This window comes from Psammomys obesus, unplaced genomic scaffold (genome assembly GCF_907164565.1).
Source record: "Psammomys obesus unplaced genomic scaffold, mPsaObe1.curated_primary_1811, whole genome shotgun sequence".
Classification (NCBI taxonomy): Eukaryota; Metazoa; Chordata; class Mammalia; order Rodentia; family Muridae; genus Psammomys; species Psammomys obesus.
This window is the reverse complement of record NW_026585580.1, coordinates 908853-930526: the sequence shown is the minus strand read 5'-3', so window position 1 is coordinate 930526 and position 21674 is coordinate 908853. Positions and strand designations below refer to the sequence as shown.

General features: G+C 39.1%; 1 protein-coding gene and 1 long non-coding RNA gene across 2 annotated transcripts in view; both read left to right on the top strand.

The window, feature by feature from the left end:
- Kcnq5 (potassium voltage-gated channel subfamily Q member 5) overlaps window positions 1-21674 on the top strand; it is a 493552-nt gene that overhangs the window by 143019 nt on the left and 328859 nt on the right. The window lies entirely within an intron of this gene.
- Window positions 1-21674, top strand: part of LOC129675829 (uncharacterized) — an 84843-nt gene that overhangs the window by 31586 nt on the left and 31583 nt on the right. The window contains exon 2 of the long non-coding RNA XR_008719998.1: window positions 159-213. This is a non-coding gene — a long non-coding RNA (uncharacterized LOC129675829). The remainder of the gene's footprint in view (window positions 1-158; window positions 214-21674) is intronic.

Below are 21674 nucleotides of genomic sequence, written 5' to 3'. Positions count from 1 at the left end.
TGCTCATCTGGTCTATCTTCCACCCATAATCCCATGGTACTTGCTAGTATTCTTCATACGGGCCTTTTCACAGCACTATATACAGTCCTTCATCTAGGCCCATGTGGTTTCTTCTCCATGCTAACCTATCATAACATTCTCCTTCTTCCTCTCTTCAGTATGATGTTGCACCATTAACAGCATCCTGGAACAGCATGACGGCCATTAATTAAGGTACATGTACTATATAAAATACTAAAAATAGTAGAAGCATGTGTAGTGGTTTGAACAGGTTTGGCCTCCATAGAGTCATGCATTTGAATGCTTGGCCATAGAAATTGGCAGTACTGGGAGGAATGGCTTTATTGGAGGAGGTGTGGCCTTGCTAGAGGAACTGTGTCTCTGTGAAGGCAGGGCTTTGAGGTCTTAAATGCTCAAGCTAAATACCCTCAAATCTCCTCTTTTTTAATTTTTTTTTATTTTTATTATTAGTCACATTTTATTAACTCTGTATCCCAAGTGTATCCCACTCCCTTATTCCCTCCCAATCCCACCTCCCTCCCTCATCTCCTCCCTGCCCCTTGCCAAGTCCACTGATTGGGGAGGACCTCCTCCCCTTTCATCTGACCCTGTTTTATCCGGTATTTTCAGGACTGGCTGCAAAGTCTTCCTCTGTGGCCTAGCAGGACTGTTCCTCCCTTGGGGGGTTGGGGAGCCTGCCATTGAGTTCCTGTCAGAAATAGTCCCTGTTCCCCTTACTATGGGAAAACAATTTGTTACTGAGCTACCACAGGCTACATCCAAGCAGAGGTTCTAGGTTATATCCATACATGGTCCAGACACCTGACAGATTTTATAATTGCCTATTTACCTTCGGCCAGGCAGAGATTTCACCTATGCTGGCCCGATAACCTATGCTGGTGGAGTGTCAGTCTCAGAAATATATCTGTGCCCAGATATATTTGGTCCTTGTGGAGCTCCTATCCTTTCCACATCATATGAACTCTCCCTTCTTTCATACGATTCCCTGCACTCTGCCGAAGGTTTGGTTATGAGTCTTAGTATCTGCTTTGATACACTGCTAGGTGTATCAGGGGCCCTCTGCGGTAGGCTCCTGTCCTGTTACTTCTTTTCTCCTATGTCCAATGCACATCCCATTTGTCTTTCTAAATGAGGATTGATCATCTTACCCCGGGTCCTCTTTCTTGTTTATCTTCTTTAGGTGTATAGATTCCATTATGTTTATCATATCTTATAGGACTATATGAGTGACTATATACCATGTGTGTCTTTCTCCTTCTGGGATACTTCACTCAGAATGATCTTTTCTAGATCCCACCATTTGCCTACAAGTTTCATGATTTCCTCGTTTTTGATTGCTGAGTAGTATTCCATTGTGTAAAAATACCACAATTTCTGTACCCATTCCTCCGTTGAGGGACATCTGGGTTGTTTCCAGGTTCTGGCTATTACAAATAAAGCTGCTACAAACATGGTTGAGCAAATGTCCTTGTTGTGTACATGAGCAAATTTTGGGTATATGCCTAGCAGTGATATAGCTGGGTCTTGAGGAAGCACTATTTCTAATCAAATCTCTTCTTGGCTGCCTTTGGATCAAGATGTAGAACTCTCAGCTCCTCCAGTGCCATGTCTGTCTGTACTCTGCCATACTTTCTAGCCATGATAATAATGGACTAAACCTTGGAAACTGTAAGCCAGCCCCAATTAAATGTTTGCCTTTATAAGAGTTGCCAAGGTCATGGTGTCTATTCACAGTAATAGAAACCCTACCTAAAACAGCTTGGAGCAAGGTTAATACTGAGTTCTTTGTTACCTTTGTGCATAATGAAAAATTATTCTAAAATTGACAATAAAAATAGCACTCATAACAAGCACTGAGTTATACTTAACCAAGACATTTGACCTACGATTTTTTAAGTAACTGGCAGTGAGAAAATAAAAAAAAAAAATATTGGGCACAAGACTAGATTTCACAACCAAATATCCTCTTTTAATGCTGGATTTATTATTTGCCTTCTCAGCAACTTTGAACAGATCTTTGGTGATTAAACTATAGCTGTGAATTACCTTTCTTTACTCAAGTACATTAAGATGGCAGCTGTGTGCGTTATTAGTTACTCACAGATATTTTAGATTAAACTATTTATATGTCATACTTCATTCAAAGAGCTAAGTGATGAAATGAGGAATGTTTTGTTAGTAATTATAGTCTATTAAAAATTAATTTACACTCCATTACACGCTTTCAACAAATATAATAGAAACCTCATGGAATGTTGGAACCAAAAGGGACATTTAAGAGATTAGTTCAGCTCCTTAACTTTCTATGAGATGTCTGAGTGCCAGGAAGTTTGGGACTTGCCCAAGGTCATAATAAATTTATGGGGTTTGGTTGAACAAGCATTTACAATACTTCAAGATCTGGGATGGGTCATAGACATGTTACAGTGAGTAAAACTTCATTCTTTTACAAAGGGAGATGGGAACAGGAAGAGGAAAGGGACAGATGGAGGTAATGCAATTTAGAAGCAAACCAGAAAGCTGAGTATAGGATACCATGAAAACTAAGGTGCAGATGGGTTACGTGATCCTCCTTAGGCAGCACTGGATCCTGTAGAAAAGGAAAAAGAACCTAAACATTTGAAAAACAAAGGGCAGACAGATATTCCAAGCAAAGCTGATCACAGATGTCAAAGATGGAAGAGGTAATGTACTATTGCATTCTTTGGGAAGCTCCCTGCTCTTTGCTTTTACTATAAAAAGGTGTGAGTAGGGAGAAGGAATATATTAACCTGAAAATTGTATATTTCTAGAGAGAGCTGACTGTATACCATTTAGAATCCTGATTTTTAATCCTTTAATTTTGGAAATTTTATCAGAAAAATTACTGTAGCACTCAAGAAGTGGATGCTAAGGTGGTAGATAAGATCAATGGTGGTAAATATGGAGGAAAGGAAGTTAATTCAAGAAGTATGTAAGAAAAATAATTATTAATTAAATGACAGATACTTGGGGCAGATAAGCTAATGTCCTGGGCAAAGAGCCTAACAGTTCCCTGGAATTTCAGGTGGATATTAGCCATGAGCTCCATTTACTCATTTTTTTAATCTCTTCCCCAGTCTATGTCTCTGACTTCCAGCAAATGGAATAGAAAATAAAAACCAACAAAAATCCTTATGGTTACCCTATCTTATCCTATGAGCAAAAAGATCTTCTGGCCATATACAGATATTACCGAGAAAGACCACTGGCATGACTGAGCTGAGACTTTCAGTGCAATTTTCATTGACTCTAGACTCCAGAGAATTCACCCCAAGATTTAAGTATATCCTCTAACGTGCACCACCTCAAACCTCCATCCCAACACCTGTGTTATTAGACTCTCATGGAAGATTGTGTTGCCTGTGGAAGAGGGCATATTATTGATTACAGTGACTATAATTAAATTATGACCCCAACCAAACCATCACTTATTTGATGGACTTCAAGATGTACTTTCTTAGAACTTTTCATGTATTGACAGTGTCTAGACTCCAACATCCAAGCCCTGTTTTGCAGGTTACCCCGTGGAATCTAGACAGTGTCAATAGATGAAAAGTTCTAAGAAAGTAGATCTTAAAGTCCGTCACACATAGAAATAAGTACTAATTAATTAGCTTGGTTGTGGTCATCACTTGCATGCTGTTCTCATTACACTGTACATTACAGATACATATAACTTACATGTGTTAATTGTGCCTCTCCACAATCCTGAAAAGTATCTTCATAAAAGCAAAGGTCAACACAGTCTTAATCTACGAGAAGATTAAAAAGAAAAGTCTTATCTCAAAACATAGAGTGTTCAGATAGAAAGATCTGTGTTCAGTTAAGAGCATATAGAAGAGGGGGTATTAAATATCTGTTAAATCTAATAATGGAGAAGCCACAGGTGACTTTAGTGAGAGCTGTTTTAGCAGTCAATGCCCTCAGTTACACTGAGTGGGTTGAGGGGTACACGATTGGCAAAGGAGCGACTGCTTATCTATGCTCTCCCTTGAAGGTTGGGCCGAGGTTTGAAGAAGCAGCGCAAGAAAATATCTAGAATTAGAGCGAAAAGAGAATAATTTTCTATTTGATCCAGGTTAGTTGTTTAGCACATTTATAGGCCACAGGGAAAGCTGCTGAGGGGAAAGCAAATAGTGATGAGAGAGCAGAATGGGCAGGGACCTGGGAAAAGATGCAAAGACGATTGAGATCAGAGGCCTGTGCAAACTGGTCCGGCATCCAACAGATGAAGAACTTTTTTTTTTTTTTTTTCCAAAACGAGAGAGCTGCAGCCATGTATATAATTATGAAAGCAAATTTGGTGGGCAGTTTACTTGATGTGTAGATAGACAGATAGACGGAGAATGAATCTGCATTTTCTACACAGTAGAAGAGCATCAAGGCATTGACAGATCTGACAGCTTCCAACTGATAGTACTTCAGCTGCGCATATTTTGTTCTAGCAGGAAGAAAGGTAATCTGAGAATGAGATGGATTATACTCCTCGTGGAATAGTATGTAGGTGAAGACTGAGGGAAGCGGGGAAGGCAATTAGGAAAGCAAAAAACAAACAGATCTGTTGAGTTGGGTGACTCCATTTGAGGCATCAATATTCTCAGGCTTGAATGATCCCTCCCCCCAGTGGTGACTTTCTGCTTAAATCTTTCAAATGGTTATTCAGCATAAACTACAAACATCACCTCAATCCCAATAGGCTGGCAATTGTGTGACTTCAACGTACAGGTTAAGCAGCTTCTCCAAGGTTGATCTACTGGCTAAAAGGCGGAGCACAGGTCTGCCCAACTCAAGATACTGTTCTGAATACTGCTGATGATTTGAATAGGAATGGCCCCATAGACCCATGTGTATGAATGCTTGGCCCATAGGGAGTGACACTATTAAAAAGTGGCTTGGCCTTGCTAGAGGAAATGTGTCACTGTGAGCGTGGGCTTTGAGGTCTTATATGCTCAGTCTAGGCCTCGTGTGGCAATCTCTGTCTGCTGCCCTTGGATCAAGATGTAGAACCCTCAGCAACTTCTCCAGCATCATGTCTGCCTGCACGGTGCCATATTTTCTACCATGGAGATAATAGCTTAAACCTGGGAATTGCAAACCAGCCCCAATTAAATATTCTTCTTTATAAGACTTGCCATAGTTGTGGTGTCTCTTCACAGCAATAAAACCCTAACTAAGACAAATACAAGGTTTTGTTTGTTTTATTTTTATACTTTTTTGTTTGTTGGTTTTTTGTTTTGTTTTTCCCCTCAAGAAATTGGAGGTTGAAGAATTGCTAAGACAGTTAATCTACCTTTGCGGGATTTCTAATGCAACTAAGGCAGATATGACAGTGATGGATTAGCATCCTCAAGAAGCAGAACCCTGGGGTTCCTCACTGTTACAAAGGCTTTGGGACTCCTTCCCATTGAGCTGACACCTGAGAACTGAGCACCATTGAGTTGTCCACCATATGAGCAGGGGTCAGACAGGTTTCAGCCTTGGGAACTGTATATGCAAAGACCAAGAGGCACGAGAGGCAAAGCCTTTTGGATCAATGCATCTGAGGCATAGTGACATTTGCAAAAAACTGCCAGGCCACAGAATCAGAAAATTAAGAGGCATTCCATCTGCTGAGAACTTGCTGTATTTAATAAGTAACTGTAAGAGTGTAAGCTCTCAAAGGAGAGAATGACATCAGAATTGAGTTTTTGAAATATGGCCCTGTGAGTAATTAGCAGGATAGATTTCAGAACAAGGAACCTAATAATTATAATTTGTCACTCTTACTCTGGCAACATGCAAGAAATGTTCACAGATTCAGCAGTTTAATCACAGAAATGTTATAGAGGAAGTATAATTTTGATAAACAACCTTGGGCTTTGGACTTCGCCTTCCACCTTGTTTGAGACAAGAAAGCTTTTTTATTTGCCACTGCATTTTCTGTTGGCTATCTGGCCCGTCCTCCAGGAATTCTGTCTGTAGCCCACACCTTGCCATAGGAGTGCTACAGAAAACATATATATGCTTACTTTCTGGGCATTCAAACTCAGCTACCCATGCTTACCCAACAAGTATTTTATTGACTGAGTAGTTTCCTCAGACCTAATTTATTATTCTTTTTAGGATGCTAACTTTGTAGAGATTTGTTACAGCCACCTAGTAAATATATAGAGTCAATCCATTTTTCCATTACAGTCCACCTGCATGTATTTATAACTACATATAAAGAAACACATAACATTTGAGATCAAGGATGATTTATTGTTAGTGATTTGACAAGTCCACGTTCACATCTTATTCCCTTCTTCTCTCCTTTGCCTGGTCCATAAGTCTCATTTGGATTCCCCAGGTGATCTCTTGCTTTCACCCATATATTGATATTTGTTGTCTACCCTTTCCATCTTTTGAGTAAATTTCTTTTTTATATTGTAACCTTTAAACCCCAGCCTGGAAGTAACATGAATCTAAGACTTGCTTCATAACCATATAACTTTTATTCTTGCAAAAAGTATAAAAAGAGTTCTCAAGCCTGCTTCAGGCTTGTCTTTTATACCCGTCCAGGATTGGCAGCATCTGGGAATATCAGAAGCTGTTTGTAAAGCACGTTAGTAAGCTGTGCAAGCAATCCAGCAAACCGAGTCTACACATTGCCTTTGAAACACTGAGTTCCCACAGATATAGAACTGTAGCGTTCCAGAGCTAGCCAAATGCAGTTATTATGAAAAATCAGAAGTCAAAATTCTTTTCATTTCAGGAAAAACAGTGACATGGACTAAACTAAATTCTGCCCCTCTCGTCCTTTTGTTGTCATGTATGTTCTTGAGGATTCGACGCTTACCTTTTTACCTTCTTCTCAAGTGCCCCTGGAGATCATTTTCCTTATTGTTTATTTTTCATTGAGAAGAATTGTTATATTTGAGATATTCTAGAGCTTCCCACTCAGACTCATTGGATATAGAGGCTACTCTACACAGGTGTGAACACACACGCCACAGGGCCTGCCAGGTACCTCCAGAGAGTAAAACAGGAGGCTAGTAAACCAAGAACTTCTGCCAAGATCTGCTTCCCCACGCCTGCTGCCTCCGTGTCATAGAATGTCCTGCATACTGTGCATTTCGGGAATGCAATGGAGGAAGCATTGTCCTATTCTACCCAAACCAAAACATGTGCTCACAAACCATAGTGCGCTTCCCTTTGAGAATCCACTCCTGTGAGGGCTTTGCGTTTGCTTGAATGAGTTGACAATATATGTCACAAGTAATAGATTTTAAACTTACCAGTGAGGACAGTTTTACAATCATTTTTCCTCTGAAATACCTTTCCAGACTTTCCAGAATGTCTATGTCCCTCTGTCAATCATTTAATTTTAGTGCAATGCTTAGAATTTGCTATTTCTTTTATTTATTTACTAACCTATTATCTGCCTTTGATAGTAGATACCCACTTGCTTTGTATACTGCAGTAACTACAAAGCCAAGAATTATAGCTATTGTTATTCAATGGGTCAGTCAATAAATGAATCATTTAATGCACTCTAAGTAAACAGGGATCAAAAGGTGTAAGTGTTGAAATCAAGGAACAATAAACAAAACATATGGATTGTTGAACTTACTGTGTTAAAGAAGAAGCAGCAGAGACCAGGGAGGACCTAGGGGTAGCATTCAGGCTAGTGTTCAAAGTAGTCAGAATTTGTATGATGTTACTTGTATGTATATTTTTCCGGGCTGATGATTTGCTACTGGATAACCAATTGGTGTGCTCTTCTCCAGGGAAGACCATTTCTCCTACTCTCAAGATTCCTTAGTTGTCTGTAGTTTTATGTGTAGGGTTGAAGCCTCATGGTCTTTCTCCAATCCACTTTGGCATATTTATTGTTGTTGTCCTCTTTAGCTGACATGTTTAGTCAGTCATGTTTGTGTGACTTTAATGTACAGTCTGACATTCCCTAGGAAACAAAAAGCTTTTTATAGACTGAGCAGGTTATAGCTAAGAAAAGTTGTGTGTGTGTATACATAGGAAGTGAGGTAATCATTTTATAATATCAAAATTGAAGAATATTTTAAAAGAGTGGGCAGAATCAAAGGGAACTGCATTAAAGTTCGTTCATACACTATGTAGTTACCAGTAGAAGATGAAATGCCAAATCTTAGTGGTGTGTATGACCTCCAGGTATTGTACATAGAATGGGAATAGAGGTGTCTCTAAACTGCACATTTCTAAAGCTTATCTATAAAACAACTAGTTGTATTTACATGTTTAAGTGTGTGTGTGTGTGTGTGTGTGTGTGTGTTTGTGTGTGTGTGATAATTTTGAGAGAGAGCAAGGCATGGAGGGATATTAGTAGGGGTTTGGAGGGAAGAAAAGGAAATGAGTGAAATGTAATCATATTTTAATTTTTAAATATTGAAAGACAAATGGAGACAATATGATGGCTCAGTGGGTAACAGCATTTTCTCTTCAAGGATAAAAGAACTGAGTTTGAATCCTCTGCACTCAGTGTAGAATTGGGTCATGACGGTGAACACCAGTAATCCAAATGTTGGGGACTGAGACAAAGAAGACACCAGAGACCCTCTTCTGGCCTTCAAATATGTGTGCATGAGTACACATCCCCATATGCAACACAAAATACACACACACAGAAAGCTGGAGCATAGACACACCTCACAAAAAATAAATAAAAAACATGACAAACACCACTAAGGTCATTTACAACATGGCTTGCCTTTTTAAAAAAATCCTGTATTTATGCTTCTGTGTTTAGTGTGAAAATGAGACTACAATACAGCAATATTGTAGAGCAGCTTTACACTAGGAAAAACTCATTTTACCAAAGTGAAGTATGCAAGACACATTAAAAAATAAATAAAATGCCCACTCGCCTGGTAGTGGGATGTGCCTTGGCCTGTTCTGTCCACATGTGGCTCATTTTAGAAAACAAGAGACGCTTATCCCATCCCAAATATCCTAGGTATGTGTTTATTGCCAGATGAGGAAACTGTGGTGTTGAAAGAATGGTGGAGAATTGGCTGTGTCGACATTTCTCAGTGTCACCTGGTTACCTTAGAATGCCCTGCGTAAACAGCTTTGGGGTAAAAAGGCATTTTCCTTCCCTGAGTTCATCTGTCTCTGTGCTGTCATCTGGGCATCTTTTCAACATCTCTCTGTTGGCTTGGCTGCCTGTGGTCTGGGGACTTCTGCTTATCTGTGAGGAGAAATACTTTCTGTGCTAGTACCTGATGGTTTGCTAAGGTGATGAGGCCTGTGTGTCTTTACACGGAACATAAAAAAGACAGTGTAGCTCACGGAGAACTGAAGTGTGTCCTAGATAACCCAGGGGAGGAAAAAATGCACAGGTAGTTCATTCTCCCTCTCATCCTTCCCATTCCCCAAGTCTGGTGAAGGGTGTGGGCACACACTCTACAGTGTTTTCTGATGGATGTTCTTTCTTTAAAGTAGAGCACTGTCAAGCTGTCAGAGGGAAGACAGGTGGAGTGTAACCTTGCCTGATATTTTTGAATCTGATGAGCAATAACTTGCAAGGGAAAAGATAACAGGAATAAAGGCATTTAAATAAGAGATGTAAGAGAGAGTCCCAGTTATGAGATACTATCAGTAATAAAAAATTTTATCATAAAATTGGTTACTGTATTGGTTCACTGCAGATCGTAGAAAGTTGGGCTAAGAATAGTCTTATAAATGCAGAACCTATTCTTATATATGGAGAAATCCGGAGGAAGTCAGGCTTCTATCTAATTACGGTAATGCATCCCATAAAGATGTACAAAGTAAATAATAATAATAAAAGACAATGACCATCAAAAACATTGACTAATACCAAAACACTTTAGATTTTCTGTGCTTCATTCTATGTCTTGTAACACATCTTTGCTCTTACATTAGCAAAGAACATATAGCAACATTATAGACAACTTTATTTAGTATTTGGAGTTTTGGCTCCCCAGTGCAATGAAAAAGGAGAAACCCACCTGAGTGTTCCTGACACTATTACTGTGTTCCCTGGCCCAGGGCAAAGGGTCCATAACAAAGACACCCCACACACACATATATAATTTTTTCTTCACAATTCATTCATTATATAGCCCAATTGAAGCCCCCTCCCTCAACTCCTCACAGTCTCACCCGCCCTTCTGCTTACCTCCATCCTTCCCTTAGTCCACTGAAAGGGGGAGTTCTGCAGCATTGCCATCTGCCTATAGCTTGTCAAGTCTCATCAGCACTGCCTGGATCCTCTTCCTCCGTGCCCTGGCAAGGCTGCATCATCAGGGGTGAGTGATCAAAGAGCAGGCAACTGAGTTCATGACAGAGGCAGCCCATGCTCCCCTCACTCAGAGATCCACATGGAGCTGAAGTCTGAAAATAGTTTTTGACTTTTGGCAGAGAATAGGAACATGGCAGAAATTGTGTTGCTCATCTGCTCCTCGTTGGCATCTTTAAGTTCAAGCATAAGCATCACTCTTTCTAAAGGTCTGTTTGTATCTCATGTCCCTCTACTGTCTTAAGCGAGTCGACCCTCTCATGTACACACATCACACCTGATGTGTACCTTTACCAAGGTGGTCACTACCTCAGCGGACACCAAGAACCAAAGCCTTGCTTTAAGCCAGCATGTTGAGCAGTTCAACCTCTGCCTTCTATACCAATGCTGCCAAGAGAAATAGAATGCAAGTCCTATGGGCAATGTTTAGTTTTCTACCTTTAAAAGTGGCAAGAAAAGAATACCTGTGGTGGGGGTGTTAGTTGGCAAAGTATTTCCCATGCAAGAATGAGGACCTGAGTTCAGATCTATTGCATCCAGGTAAAACGAAAAAGCCAGGTGTAGTGGTACATCTCTAACCCTAACAGAGGAGGCAGTTACATAAGGATGCCTGGAGGTCACTGGTCAACACTCTATTGAATTAATGAGCTCCAGAGTCAGTGACAGATTGTCTCAAAATGTAGAATAAAAAGTGACTGAAGAAGATCCCTGACTTCAATGTCTGAGCTCACATTTGGTATCATACACACATACCCCCAACACCCTACACACACATACAACTCCTTCACACATCCAACACCCCCACCCCTCCACACATACAACACCCCAACCCCTTCCACATACACCAGAGGCAAACAGAGAGTGAGCCTGACAGTTCATACCTGTCATTTCAGAACTTTGGCTGCTGAGCTAAGAGAGCTGCTACTTCAACACCAGCCTTGATCACAGTGCATAGCAAAAATGGATCTCAAAAATCAAAATATTTTAAAAAGAGAAATGGGTAAAATTCTAAACTCACCTTTAAAAATATGTTTTTTTGATGATGGTGTCTTTTGCTTTACAGAAGATTTCAGTTTCATGAGGTCCCATTTATTGATTGTTGCTCTTAGAGCCTATGCTGTTGGTGTTCTGTTCAGGAAGTTGTCTCCTGTGTCAATGAGTTCTAGGCTGTTCCCCAGTTTTTTTTCCAACTGATTTAGAGTATCTAGTTTTATGTTGAAGTTCTTGATCCACTTCAACTTTAGTTTTGTGCAGGGTGATAAATATGGATCTATTTTCATTTTTCTGCATGTAGACATCCAGTTGGTCCAGCACCATTTGTTGAAGATGCTGTCTTTTTTCCATTGAATGGATTTGGCTTCTTTGTCAAATATTGAGCATTCATAGGTGTGTGGGTTTATTTCTGGGTCTTCTGTGTGGTTCCATCAATACTCCTTTTTGTTTCTATGCCAATACCATGCAGTTTTTATTACTGTTGCCCTGTAGTACAGCTTGAGATCGGGGAAGGAGATACCTCCAGATGATCTGTTGTTGTACAGGATCGTTTTGGAGATTCTGAGTTTTTTGCCTACAGATTGGGAAAGAATCTTCACCAACCCTTTATCTGACAGAGGGCTAATATCTAGTATACATAAAGGACTAAAGAAGCAGAAAAGCAACAAACCAAGTAATCCAATTAAAAAATGGGGAACGGAGCTAAACAGAGAATTCTCGATAGAGGAACATCGAATGGCCGAGAAACACTTAAAGATATGCTCAACCTCATTAGCCATTAGGGAAATGCAAATCAAAACGACCCTGAGATTTCACCTTACACCCATCAGAATGGCCAAGATCAAAAACTCAAGTGACAACACATGCTGGAGAGGTTGTGGTGAAAGGGGAACTCTCCTCCATTGCTGGTGGGAATGTAAACTGGTACAAGCACTTTGGAAGTCAACCTGGCGCTTTCTCAGACAATTAGGAGTAGTGCTACCTCAAGACCCAGCTATACCACTCCTAGGTATATACCCAAAATTTGCTCAAGTACACAACAAGGACATTTGTTCAACCATGTTTGTAGCAGCTTTATTTGTAATAGCCAGAACCTGGAAACAACCCAGATGTCCATCAACAGAAGAATGGATACAGAAATTGTGGTATTTTTACACAATGGAATACTACTCAGCAATCAAAAAGGAGGAAATCATGAAATTTGCAGGCAAATGGTGGGATCTAGAAAAGATCATTCTGAGTGAAGTATCCCAGAAGGAGAAAGACAAACATGATATATACTCGCATATATAGACCTACAAGATGTGATAAACATAATGAAATCTACACACCTAAAGAAGATAATCAAGAAAGCAGACACGGGCAAAGATGATCAATCCTCATTTAGAAAGACAAATGGGATGTGCATTGAACGTATGACAGGAGTCTACCGCAAAACACATCTGAAAGACTCTACCTAGCAGTGTTTCAAAGCAGACACTAAGACTCATAACCCAACCCTCGGCAGAGTGCAGGGAATCATATGAAAGAAAGGGTGTTAGTATGCTATGGAAAGGATAGGAGCTCTACAAGGACCAAATATATCCGGGCACAGGGTCTTTTCTGAGACTGACACTCAACCAAGGACCATCTATGGATATAACCTAGAACTTCTGCTCGGATGTGGCCCGTGGTAGCTCAGTAACCAAGTAGTTTTCCAAAGTAAGAAGAACAAGGACTATTTCTAACAGGATCTCAAGGGCAGGCTCTTTGACCTCCGCACCCCCCAGGGGAGGAGCAGTCCTGTTAGGCCACAGAGGAGGACTTTGCAGCCAGCCCTGAAGATACCTGATAAAACAGGGTCAAATGAAGGGGGAGGAAGTCCTCCCCTATCAGTGGACTTGGAAAGGGGCAGGGAGGAGACCAGTTAGGGAGTGTGGGGTGGGGGTGGGAATGAGGGAGCAGGATACAGCTGGGACACAGAGTTAACAAAATGTAACTAATTAGAAAAATAAAATTAAAAAAAATTTAAAAAATATAGTTTTTTAATCCGCTGTGCCTAAAATATTATCATTTTGTGACATCAGTATTGCTGGACTTTACAAGTATTAATAAGATCTCTTATGTTTTATTGATACTGAGTCCTCATACTTCTTGAAATTTACATGTTCAGTTTGGATCAACACATCTAGAGTGGTCAGTAGTTACCTGTGATACATGCCAGGCATCTTAGAAGGCTTGCAGACTTGTTGTTTATGCCTAACATGTGTACAACAGAGAGTTCATGACGTAAGGTGCTGGTGGATGCTGTTTTACCTGAGGAAAACAGTTGTTTCTCTACACAGGACTTCAGGACAGGGGAGACATCAGTCTTAGTGAGTTCATCCTTGCCAAGACTCTAGAACTCAGCCACCTGGGTATAGAAAAACTTCTTTCATTCAAAATTGACAGTCTTGAAGTTGGGGCTGAAGAGATGGCTAGTGGTTAAATGTACTTGCTACTCTTGTACAGGATCTGTGAACAGTTGCTTGAACACAGCAATTGAGCTCCAGTTTCAGGGGATCCAGTACCCCCTTCTTACTTCCATGAGAACCAGGTATAACCGAGGTGAAATGACATACACACAGCAAAACACTCATGCACATAAAATAAAAATAAATATTTTTTTCTAAAGTCCTTCAGGATCCTAGCTCCTGCTGGTGGAATTCTGTGTGTAATGGTATAATTTCCATTCCAACAATATTGACTCCTTCCATGAGGGTTGTGCATTGGCCACATTTCTATAGATGGAGGTTTGACTTCTTTGGTAGAAACAAAGGCTGAGATTAATTGTTAAAATTTTTAAATAGATGAAACAAAAGATATCATAAGTTTGTGAATGAGCTAAAGTAAATGTCAGTGTCTATAATGTCTTATTGTATTCATTTAGGTGTGGTCTCTAGCTGCTTTTGTACCACATAGAGAAGTGGGGTTGTAACTCACACAGTATGTCCCTCAAAGCCCAAGCTGTTGGCTTATCTGGCCTGCTTCTGAATTGTCTGCCAACCTCATGTTCTGTATATCACTTGAGCTTTAGAGAATTACAGTATACACATCCCATACTGAAGTAATTGTAAGTCTTTGCTGAGAGTTAAATATTCTTATTAATAACAATAACAGGAAGATTCTAATACTGTAGCCCATTTATAGAGGAGAGCAAAGAAAACAGAGTTTATATGGGGCATATGCAATAGGACCTGACGGAGGGAAGAAAGTAAACAGAATCTTCATCTTCAACCTGAACCTGTCAGCACAGGGGCCACAAGTCAGCCTGCCAAGGCATGTTCTTCTGAGTCAGCTCACTCCTGCTTATGTTTACCCCTGCGACCTTGGTCTTCCTCTACCTCCAAACTTAGCCACTGCCTCTGCCAACCGGCACATTCTTCCTTTGCACTCACCAGTTAATCCCAGCTTATCAGCCTGGGGCTCTTCTGTACAGCTCCAACATGATTTTTTTTTTTTTCTGAGTCACTGCTGTTTTTATCCTTCCTTAAGACTAATCTGATTCCCCTCCTTTCTTTCTTCCTTGTTTTTCAGTTGCCCCCAAGTATGTCTTGGTTGTTTTACTGCCCCTGCTTTAGAAAACCTAATCTGTGCTTTCCTTGGTTATCTTTGAGTCTCCGGCCTGTCACAAACTAAGCCACTTGCATGTTTGATGGATGGGTGCACTGGGAATTGAATAAAATTGGGTGAACATGAAAGAAAAGCTAGGAAAATCATGGAGGAGTTTTCGTGTCAAAGTTTCCTCCCCCTGTCTAGAGGAGATTTTCACACCCCTAACTGGTCATAATTGTTTACAGCTATAAATATTTTATCTTATTTATTAAATTATAGAGCTAAAGTATATGAATAAAGATTACTTGGTAAATAATTTTATATTTACATACATCTTGTTGTAGATATTTTAAAAATATTTCTAGAAAATAAAATTCTATCATAACTGATTTTTCTCTTTAATAGAAGTGCCAAACAAGGACCATGCATGGAGAGGACCTAGATCCCCTCCCTGCCCAAATGTAACCCATGGGCGGCTCAGTTTCCATGGAGGTTCCCTAGTCAGAGAAGCAGGGGCAGTCTCTGGCATGAACTAGATTGCCTGCTTTTTGATCAACTCCTCCTGGCAGGGTGGCCTTACTAGGCCACAGAGAAAGAGGATTCAGATAGTCCTGATGAGACCTGATAGGCTAGAGTTAAATAGTAGGGGAGAAGGACCTCCCCTATCAGTGGACTAGGGGAGGAGCATAAGGGGGGAAGAGGGAGAGAGGGAGGGTGGGACCAGGAGGAGATGAGGGAGGGGGCTATAGCTGGGATACAAAGTGAATAAATTATAATTAATAATAATTGTAATAATAATAATAATTGTAATAAAGAGGTGCCACATACACCTATTGATTTAGTGGGTCCTAACTTTATTGGTGGAAAACTGCAATTTATTTTTTCTACAAACGTTTTTATTAAAGTTTTGTGATAGGAAACTGTTTCATGTTAATTCAGTTTTTAAGACCTATATGCTTATAAAAAACATAACCCATCTGACAATAATAGTCTTATCTTCTTATTTGTTGTTTCCAGGACAATCATAGATATCAAAACCTTTCTACTTTAGCATCCTATTAGAGTTTTCTAAGAATATAAGCAGTTGATGCTGAGCTTCTTTCCAGGCCATAGTTTCTGAACATGAAGCCAGGGCATTATCTGTTTGGGTCTCCTGGAGAGTACAGACATGTGGCCAAGTCTGGGAGTCACCTGTCTATCTTGTCCTTTGTGTTCAGCATCTGTGGCAAATGAGCCTTGCAGGGACAGAACTGGTCCTGTTCTCCTAAGACGAACTGGAACTAGAACCCAGCTTGCTATTCCTGGGCCAATGTCCTAGGCTAAAAGTGACCAGGAATTTTAGGCACTCTGTTCTTAATGCATACTTATCTACATGAATAATTCTTAAGTTAATTTAAATGTATGAGCATAATCAAATATCAGTGATACAAGATTTAACATATATGTGTAGTTAATTGTATTTTTTGCACACATATATTAAGCATGGTGACTTTCAACATAAGGCGAGGAAGATATTGTTTCTGTTTTTTCAATAAGAGTGAAACAATTTAATGAAGCTTCATATAATAATTGCATATAACTGAATATTACCAATTATTAAACATTGCCACAGTGTTCATTTCTTGCATTAATGACTAAGTGTTTACGGTTTCTTTTTTATTTTTAATAGTTATATCATAACTTTCCTTTTGGATAGTAAGAGAAAGTAATTTGCAAAGAGGTAGATAAACATATTAGCTCACAGAGGGTGGTGAGAGCCACTCAGAAAATGATTCAAAGTCTATTTCCCAGCCTAGAGTTATACTCTTATATTTATTAAAATCTTTTACTTCTTTATGATGTTTCCAAATAAATTGACACCTCAATTGATTTTGTTTAGTGATTTATTTAACACCAGTTTGTTTATATAAAAAAACTGGAGCAGATTTGTAACAATCATAGGCTGAACCTGGTAGTGAAAAGTCATCCAAGACTTCTTCTCAGTCAGATCCTACAGGACTGTTTCCAGACACAGTCCATGAATAGTAGACAGAGGAGGGGACATTTTGTTTTGTTAACCTATTTAGAAGCTGAGTGGAAAAGATCCCTTGGATAGGAATGATGATCTGAATGAACTTATATTTCACAAAGGACCATTTTATAATGAATTTGGATGTCACCCAAAGCAATAAAATAGAAGAATAGTGTTAAAATTAAGGTATCCTGTAGTGGCCAAACAGAATTAGCACTAGACTCAACTTGTAAAATGTTTGCCATAACTTGTCTATCAGTCCCAACTCCATTAAAATGTTGATTTAAGTATTAACTTTAAAAAAAATACTGTTGGTGCTTTAAAAAATGTAGCCACAGAGGAAGACAATGCAGCTTACTCCTGATGAGAACTGATAGACTAGGATCAGAAGGAAGGAAAGGAAGACCTCCCCTATCAGTGGACTGGGGGAGGGGCATGTGTAGAGAAGGGGGAAGGAGGGTACCATTGGGAGGGAAGAAGGGAGTGAGCTAAAGAGAGGATACAAAGTGAATAAACTGTAATTAATAAAAATTTAAAATTAAAAAATAAATTAAAAAAATGTACTCAGAAGTTCTTCTGTGTTATGTCCTGAAATCTACTCTTCTGTGGTCTGGAGAATGACAGTGACTACAATGTAATGTTTCCACAGTAGGAAAACTTTCTCTGTGTAAATGGAAAATCTGGAAGCTCAGTGGGAGAGCATTTGATAAAATAAGGTCCTAAATTTAATCCCAAAGGGGAAAGAGAGGAAGAGAGGGAAGTAGAAAGAGTTAGAGAGAAGGGAGGGAGGGAGGGAGCAAGCAAGAGAGAGAGACAATTTTTTTCAAGTAAATGGTGATTTTTTTAATATACTTATAAACATACCTATTTAACTCTGAAACCATAAATGACCAAGCTGAATTTCTAATTTTAATGTCTTTTTCTACTCTTATATTATATATTATGTATTACATTATATATTATAACTTAACATTTTAGTAATTTATAACTTGTTCTCTGAGCATCTGCCTGTGAATTATTTCCCTATTCTTCATTGGAAAGAAGTTTTCCAAGTCTCCATTCATCTGAAATCCCTTTAAGGCAAATCCTATTTTTTCCTGTCTTGAAAATAGGAATCATATGTTCTGTTCCCTTTCCTATAGAAGCTTTGTGCCTATAAATGTATGCCAGCATTGTTGTTGGTTAGGGTTTTTGTTTGTCTTTGGAGATGGCCTTTTCCTATGTTGCCCAGTCCAATCTAGATCTTTAAAGCTCAGATGGCTACTGCTCAGCCTCCCAACCACGTAGGACGATCAGCACATTCTACTACTCCTAGCTTAATAATTGTTTTCTTGAAAAATATTTTTTAATTAAAATATAATTACATAATTTCTCCCTTTACCTTTTGTTCCTCCCTCTCCGTTCCTGCCTCCTCTACCCCTACTCTAATTCATGGCCTCTTTTTAATTGTTATTTTTACACACACACACACACACACACACGGATAAACAGAAATACCACCGCTCACTCTGCTTAGTGTTATATGATTTCAAGCCTGACCACTTGTTATCGGATAACCAATTATTTAAGATATCAAGGGTGAACCTTCCCTGTTATCTCTGGAAGGCACAGTCTCACAGCAAATTTCTTTGTCTTTTGATTTGGCAACCATTCTGCCCCCTCTTCCATAATGCTCCATGAGCCCAAGGTGAAGGAGTTGTGTTATAGATACACGAATTTTGTCATAATCAATTTTTTTTCCAGATTTTGCTCTTGCTTCTTTTTTTTACTACCTTTTTATTCCCAATATCTTCAGTAGTAATTCCTGTACTATGTCCTTTTGTTTCTGTATATCATGGTTCACGTAATTTCCAAAATATCAATGTACAAGCTAAAGGTGCCTCTTATGCTTTTTCTGTCTTGTCGGCGAAAGATTTGCCATGTTATTCTTCTGAAATATGACAGACAGTGAACAAACACAAAGACCTATTCTTGTACTAGTGTGTTGGAATCAATGAATTTTCCAAGTGTTTCATAAGTAAATCAGTTCTCGAATGAAAAAAAAAATCTTCAAGTAAATATACTCTTTAAAATGGATGTCTTCGATCATTATAAAACCATGGGCATGCCAGTGATGGGTCATTTGTTTATTGTGTTATTTTGGAATTGCACAATGGCCTTTGAGAGTCTATTTCCATCCACCATTTCTCGGATGTTGTATGCACCTTAAAACATGTTACTATTATGTAATAACTAGGAGCATAGCTGCAGGGTTCCACTGACTCTGGTAAAAAGCTGCTATTCCATTGTTTCTAAATAAACATGTAATTGATGTCTCTATGTCAAGGACATTTCAGCAAACTGACAACTCAGAGACTATACAATTAAGTGCCGGAATGCATATGAAGACTTTTGAGGTTTGTAATATTTTCATGGGAGAAGCCAAGGAACCCAAAGGAATGTTAGCACCACTGTCCTGAAACCATATTATCATGCTCAAGTAGGTATCTTGAAATTAAATGAGGAATGTACTGAGCTGGAAGGACCCATTCTAAGTACAAATGGTTTCATTTCATGGGCTGATGTCCTAGACTGAATAGAAAGGCAAGAGTGGGCCAAATACAAGCATTCATCATTCTGTCCTTGACTCCAAAGGCAATGTCTGTCAACAGCTGTTCCAATCTCCCACCACCATGGCTTCTATGCCAAGATGGACTGTATTCTTGATCTATGAACCAAAATAAACCATGCCTCCTTAAGAGAGAAAGGAAGGAAGGAAGGAAGGAAGGAAGGAAGGAAGGAAGGAAGGAAGGAAAGAAAGAAAGAAAGAAAGAAAGAAAGAAAGAAAGAAAGAAAGAAAGAAAGAAAGAAAGATCCTAGTGAGTGTGACCTCCTTTTATAATCCCCAGGTGGAGGTCAGCTATCTGCAATATGTGTGGAATACCCTTACTGGATTTTTCTTATCTAGTTAAAAGATGAATTTATAGACTTCTGAACTCAAACTGAATTTTATTTTACAAATAAGTACAATTATAATATGTAATGAGTTTCGCAGGGCTTCAACTAATACAGTAGTTTCTTGTCCTCAGAACTTTACTCAGAGGGTTTTTTTTAATCATTTGAAAAAAAAAATGCCGTTGATGGCAGCACAGCTTGTGGTATTTGAGTTGCCAATAAAACGTAGCCACATTATTAAACATTTGCAGCAGCTGCAGCTGAGACGATTCTGTGTCTATGTTCTACCACCCAAAAATTCAGTTATTTCTTGTCAACAGGAATGCCCTGTCTAAACATTTACTGTCTGCAATACATTGTTACTACAAATCACTTTCCTAATATTTTTTTTTTTATGTTACAGGTGTGTGTGTGTGGGGGGGGCGGATTACAGTTTTAGAAAAAGAACGTGAATTGCCTTGTGTAGTTTACTGATCTATCTTTACTATATTGTAAGAAAATTATAAAACAAGAATACTTTAGGGAAGAATTTTGTGAGATGAAGTACAGAATGATTCTCAAGTATGCCATGCCTCCAAAGGGGGGGGGGTGGCGAGGGTATGTATGCACACTCCAGACAGAGGAGGAGAGAGCAGGAAAAAGCAACGGGACAATCAGCTTGATCTCAGCTCAGTTGTGTGTCAGGCCCTGTGATCAGCATTCCAAATGCATACCCTCATTTGTGTGCATGGCACTCTGAAAGACATTGAGTATTGTGACCCTGTAGAGCCACATTCAGACGTGTTGCTAGAGAAAAAGAGGAGATGAGTAGATGAATTTCTTGGCCTTGCCGGGATGCCTAATTTCGGGGAGTTAATGAAGTTTTTACAAAGACATATACTAATGAAATTTGAAAAAATCATGGGAGATGCATATAGGAATTTATATGCGTATGAATATAAGCGAACATTGGTGCACACATGCTTCCTATTTATAGATTTTGGGACACATTTGCAAGTGATAAATGAACATTGAAATGCTACGCATATGTTTATACCCACTTTTAGATATGGAGTTGTTTCAAAACGTGGTGTCTTCACTGAGCCAAATCGCAGGCATTTGGAAAGGACAAAAAATGAAAATTTCGCAGATAAACTAAGACAAGAAGTAAAAGCTGAAACCGAAAAAACAATAATTTTGACAATAATTACTTTTAATAGATGTAACATACTGCAATTCCTAACCAATATACTATTAGTTGATAAAAATTTTTAAACCTGACAAAAAGGACCTTTAATAGATTGATATTGCCTTGTGAATTTTAAGCAGTAAAGATATTTTTTTTTAACATTTGAGACATGCAACTTAAACCATATTGCATTTGGCTAAGTGATAGACTGCCTTCTTTTGAAAATGGCCAGGTACAGCTACAGATTTGTATTTGATGGGGATTGTGTATCTGGGCATTTTGCCTTTTACTTGGTAGAGTATTAATGTGAGAAGGAACTGAACAAGGAGAAGAGACTAGGTTTAGAAGAGAAGATACACATGTTCAAATGATGACATTTTGCATTCATTGCAATAAAATTGAAGAATACTAAAAACATAAAGCCCCTTGACAGCAAAGATTGGTATCAAGTGTTAAAAACATAAAAAGACAGGTTCAATCAAGAAAGAGAATAAGTTGGCAGAAAGGTGGTTCAGTTGAAAAAGGGGCCTGCTGCCAATCCTAGAGACATGAGTTCAACCCCCAGGACCCACATGAAGGAAGGAGAAAACAAATTCAACAAGTTGTCTGTCTTTTGACCCCTCCACCTGCAATCTTGAACCACCCCCAACACACACACACACACACACACACACACACACACACACACACACACA